This window comes from Myripristis murdjan, chromosome 6, assembly GCF_902150065.1.
Source record: "Myripristis murdjan chromosome 6, fMyrMur1.1, whole genome shotgun sequence".
Taxonomy (NCBI): Eukaryota; Metazoa; Chordata; class Actinopteri; order Holocentriformes; family Holocentridae; genus Myripristis; species Myripristis murdjan.
The window spans coordinates 18915668-18921677 of record NC_043985.1 but is presented as its reverse complement, the minus strand read 5'-3'; positions in this window follow the sequence as shown (position 1 = coordinate 18921677).

Genomic DNA, 6010 nt, shown 5'->3' with positions numbered 1-6010 from the left:
CTGGATGATGTGTGTCTCACCATGCCAAATAAAACATCCGGTGAAGTCACTTAAAAAAGTATGTCGACGTATGAAATCACAGAGTGCAGTAATGCTGTAAAAAGTAAAAAGAAAGGAATGGCTGTTACAGTGAACTCTCTGTGACCTACAATGTACTAGTTTTAAATGTGAATTGATGATTATTAGTGACAGTTATGGAATGCTTTTGAATTAACATTATAAAGTGTTAGGTGATGTATGCTGTACCATTACCGTATGTATTACTGTAGGGAAGAAGTGCCACATTACCTTTGTTTCAACCAAGCCCTACTTCCTGCAAATATGTGGCGACAGACAGTTTTCAATTCTGGGAGGGATTTGATTTGATTTGCTTGAGGTGAGAGGACAGCAACACTTCAGTTATGTAGGTAATGAAACCTTGGGGAAATATGCAGACTCAGACTAAAAGGTTCAGGTCAGATAAAACAGGATGAGATAGGCCTACATGTAGCGCAGAATGGCAATTGGTAGAATGACTCTTAATGAACAGCAAGCGCAAATGACTGTGTGATTCAACAGCCTAGTTTAATTGAATACATTGCACAATTTAAAACTTTATTTCAGTTTCATGGCATGCGCCAGAATACACTCATTATCACTTGCACAACACAAGAGTTTTGCTCGGCTGTCGGTCCTTAGAATGAGAAAGCTACACGGCCAGAAACTTCCTCTCTTGAGGACTCAAGTGTCTCTTAACTAGTTTCGCTGATTGGAGTATTCGACCTCATTCAACTTGGGTCTTTATAGATTCATCTGCTCCTTGAATCCCAACCGATTACCTCATTACCATTTGCTTAGTCTCCCACCACCATCTGTGTTTCAGATCATCCAAGGCAGTTCTAATTAATACAGTCACAGGCAAGAGCCCATAGATAATGACAATGCTGCTATCATCAGCAGGATTAGACAGGTGCTTGTCGACTTGCTTTGACTTGGGCTTTTATGGTCTGTAACACACCCTGGTCAATCGATGAGATGAGAATCTCACTGTCTCTTTGTCTTTTGCTCAGATACACAACAATGTCATTTCCTCTTAACAAATAGGTGCTTTTTTCCCATGTCACAGAGGCAGGCCTGCAACACAGTCAGGATGACTTGTGTTGCAATTTCATTACATGAAGTGCTAGGAGTTGTTGTATTGCTGTGATGTATTCAAACACTTAATGTCGGCCTTGCAGAGGACTCATAGTGTGGTCTGTTTATATCACTTTGTGTATTTGAATGCACAGACATACAAAACTGCAGTGAATACAATGTTATAATATGTTACATGCAAACATTTAAGATAAGTTCCAACAATGAAATATTTAATGTATCTACATTCAGTATGTTACACTTTCATCTTTTCAGTATCATTAAACATAAATATGTTGTTTTTTGTGGGTAATGTGCAAGGTGTAAGCAGCCAGAGTTGCTGTTCCAGTCTTAGTAGATTCATCCATGGCTGGTGATCATGCCTTAGTGAGAGTCCATGGCTTTGTATTGCTTGTTTTTCCTCTGATCTTTATAGAGCTTTTCAGCTGTGGCCCTAAAACCGAATGAGTCAGGACTGCAGCCCATGTGATAAACAGCTGTCTCCCGCTCCCCTCCACCCTTGTGTCTGGACACACCAAACAGCTACTCTCTGATGAAAAGGTTTATTAAACAGTTTGCTCAGATAACGTATGGAGTCACTGCACTGTCAACAGTAACACCGATTCAACCCACTAACCCATATCTGTGAACTGTAGTAATTCCAAGTGTATAAATGCCTGCACTACATTAGATCAAGATGTTGTGGAGAGATGAGACTGGAACAGTGCATGTGGCTTCATTGTGTTGGATAGCACTGTGTTTTATGCATGACACAGTCAGACAAAGATCTTTCTGCATTGTACAGAGCTAGTATGGGACTGACAACGGCCTTTGGCTCCGAGGAGGCATTCCAAATATTGACCGAATTTGGCTTGTAATGCTCAATAATCCCGTTCACAGCAGCTCTTTGGCTGCTGAGGTAATCAAACAGGCACAGTGATGGCTATTGATTCTGTGTGATTACATCCTATGCTGACATTCATTTACATTTATTAAACTGTGGTGGCGGTCTGAGGCAGCCCTTAGGAGATTGGTTCTCTGTGTCCAACGACTACTGGATTGTGTGTCTTTGATTCCTGGCTCAAAACCTTCAATCAGTGGATCAGTGCTTTTTTTGTTGTCTAGCTCTCTGTTTCAAATTAAGATGTATCATCTCAGATCTCAGAAGTGTTTTCATAGGGAAAATCAAACTTCCCTCTGTCATGTCCACGTCAATCCCTTGAAAGGCAATGGAAATTATGTAGAAAATAAGGCTTTCATGTGTGAACTCTGCATCGGTTGCTTGGATGTTGGACAACAATTTGATTCTGGAAGTTCATGCAGCTTAGTGTGGGAGTCCTCGCACCACCCCCTCCTCCACTGAGTCAGATCTCTGCTGCAACCTGGGAAAGGGATTAGCTTACAGGCTTCCACCTGACAGCGTAGACACTGCAGTGACAAACAAGAAGGTTTCATGAAGCTCCTCTGACCAAAGGAAGAAGTCGATGTTCGTTCAGTGCAGAGCATTGTGAAACAGATTTAGAGGCTGGGGTAACTTCCTTTAGGTCAAGAGTGCAGCTGTTTTACAACCCCTGTGCAGCACATGAATTCCCTGTTAACCTTTGTGTGGGCCAGCCTTGGAAATGCCTTACGCCAGCATGTGCTTGCTGAAGACAGGAATACGGATACATACCCTAACCCTGCCTAGCCATTTAGCTGTGCTGAGCGGGAGATTCGTGGAATGCGTCTCTCCCCAGGGACAGGTTTCCAGGAACGGTTTTGCTCTAGTGGTGTGCAATGAGCCAATCCCAGGGCAGGCGTCTGAGTGTGCACACGCCGGCCCGGGTGTTCCTGAGTGAAGTTGTTAGCCACAGGCAGCACTACTGCTAGCCAAACCTCCCTCTTGTCTGTTTCCCTAAAATGCCTCTTGTATGACCCAGATCTAAGACACGTCTTATCAGAATTATCTTTGTAAACTTCAGGAGGAAATTTGGCTCAGCACCGCCGCCTTTTTGCAGCTTTACCTTTCACCCTATTCTGCCCCTTCTTGAGTTCCAGACATTGCACACTTCCTTCATCTCTTCTGGCTTTGATATTGACTGTGGGCTCTCTGCTATTGAGGCCCCACCCTGCAGCTCTGAGACATGAACCACAGGGGGCTTCCTCCCTAGGAGACAAAGAAACACTCCTGTATCATTTACAGTTGGATGACTTAAATTACCTGCTCAGTAGAACACCTTTCACAGACAGAATCATTATTTTGACATGTACGTCCGGTATCATTGTTAAACCAACATGAGTTACTAGCTCAGTGGCGCTGCCAGTTGTTTTTCCTGAATACTCCTAGAATCATTTACGAGGCTGCAAGAAAGTTTGGGATTAGAAAGAGAGCAAATAAATGATTTATTCTGATTGCGTGAATGCTGTCAAACGAGAACATCTGAAGAACATAAGATGTAATAAGCAAAAACGTTGCACATCCTCTCCTTATATGTGAATGTGTTGTTTCTGTCTGATAGGCCTTTTGCCAGTGTGTTGCCCAGCATTTAAAATATCAAGACTGTGTGGCTTTGTCCATTTTCCGTACATCTGATAATAGAGACAGCAAAAACTCAGTGACCTTTGTGGGCTTTCAAGGAAAGAAAATGCAGAAATGTAAATGGGTGTGTGTATTTTTGGCATAGTGAGTGAAAACATGAGAAGTGTGGTATTTTGTTATAAGACTTTATATTCTGTCTGTCACTGGAACAAAGTAGCAAAAGTAAATTTAACAATTGAAATAAAAAAAACAAAAAAAAACAGACACTCGGGCGACAATCAAGTCTGCAAGAATATCACCACTGAACAGTCTTCGATTACACTCATAAGCTCGCTGGGATTCTCAATAGAGCTGCGATACCTCTAAAACGTTTCAGCAAATCACACAATTCAAGAAGGTCAGTCAGAATCATGATTGCTGGTAATTTCACTATTCATCTGGGAGTGTTTTATAACTGTGTGTCTTCCAAAAAAAAATAGATGTTTCCCTGTATGTATATTTTTTTATGCTGTTAATTCTAAGTCCAGTAAATGTAAGAGGGCTAATTTTGATTAATGCACCAGAGAGCATCCAGTTTATTACAACCTAATTGTGTTCTCTTGTTGGCTTCAGACATAGGAACTCACTTTGAACTGTGTTAGATTTATTATGCTGCATCTTGAACTGTTGTTGCAGACATTAAATTTGATGTTACACGGGATCAACAGGTGTTGCCTGTGGACGAGCTGGGACCAGGGACCTAACATGCCCCAACATGACCCACTCATAACAAGCCACTTAAGACGTCCTAAGCCTTCATTTCAGGCAGTATGTTTGGTCTGTTAGGAGAGATGAAATGTCAGCACCCAGATATCTATTATGTACCTCTGCGTAAGCACACCCACAGTAAATATGCATACACAAATGCGGGATTTTCAACAGTTTGACTATTTGCATGTGCTATTATCTGCAGAGGGTGTTTGCTTTGTGCTGCAGGACTCTGGGACCGAGCACACCTGAAGCACGAAGGTCTCAGATGAGGGTGCAGCCGATCTCCTTGGTAACCTTAGGAGACGCTGAACTGTTCTCTCAAAAACATATAACTTAATTACTTTAGGGCTGTTTTTTTTATTGTTGTTACTATGAGTCACTGTAACTAACGTGGATAAAACCCACACAAAAATGTACGTATCAGACATCAGAGCCAGAGCAGTGCTGGCTACATTCATGCACTAAATGTCTGGTTCAGTGGGTTTTGCCAGAAGGCTTTGTAATACTGTTCCCTACTTAAAATGGCTTGGGATTGCTTGCCAGGGGTGGTGCCTGGGAGAAATTGCACTTCATTTGAACAAAGAAGGACTTGCATGGCACAGCCGAAGTTCACCGGGTGAAACATGTCCCTTTCCTTGAATGCCGTCTCCCATTCCTTGCCAAGTACCACATGTGGAAGTCATTTCACCCTAACCTGCTTTCCAGCTGTTGCCTATATCCCATCTGGCTTTAAGTGTAGAGATTAGCTACAGAAGACATTTGCAAATTATCAAGTACAACAACTAAATGTAAATTGAGCTTGACTCAAGTCGTGGTTACATACAAAATATTAAATTTTGGGGGCCAATGCATGTTTTGGTCAGTAGGTAATCATAAGTAATCATAAATCACATGCAGTTGGAGCACTTATGGCCGTGTGAAATTGGCTGACAGAAGCAAGGTGACAGGAGTCATGAAACCGTATTGTGGTTGTGACTGTAATAACCTCTTGACAATGATTTTTCACATTAATAGTAATAAAACAAAAAAAGTTGCCCTTAAAAGCCACGCTGTGATGCCATAGTCACCACATGCATACTGCCACAGGACATACAAGATGTGTGAGCGCCCTCTTGTGGGCCTCTTGTAAATGGTTTCAGTGGGGAATTTGCTGCTAGCTGCAATGGAGGAGGAAATCAGTGATACAATGTAGGAAATAGGACAGAGCATGGCAGGCTGCTTTAAATCTCATTGCCAGCAGAAATTAATTTCAGACAGTGAGATAATTTCATGATCAGTGCTGTTCTATCTTGCACACTGAAGTGTTATAGATTCTTAATGATGCTGTTAGCTTTGCATAGGAGGCAGTGACAAACCTACTTAATTGGGCAAAATTATGGAAGGAGATTTAGTGCCAGCGGAGATTGTATTTGAACTGCATACATTTAAATATATCATGCTCACGGTGAACTGCAGAAATATATTCATGGATTTTTTGAATTAATGAAGTCAAAAGTTCAATTTGCACGGCCCAATTTGAAACAGAATGCAGTGGCTTGAAATTAAAGGTGATGTTTACCGAATTTAGCTTTTAAATATAATTTCAGATTTGGTTTTGTTAGTTCAAATTAAATTTTCCTAATTCAGGCT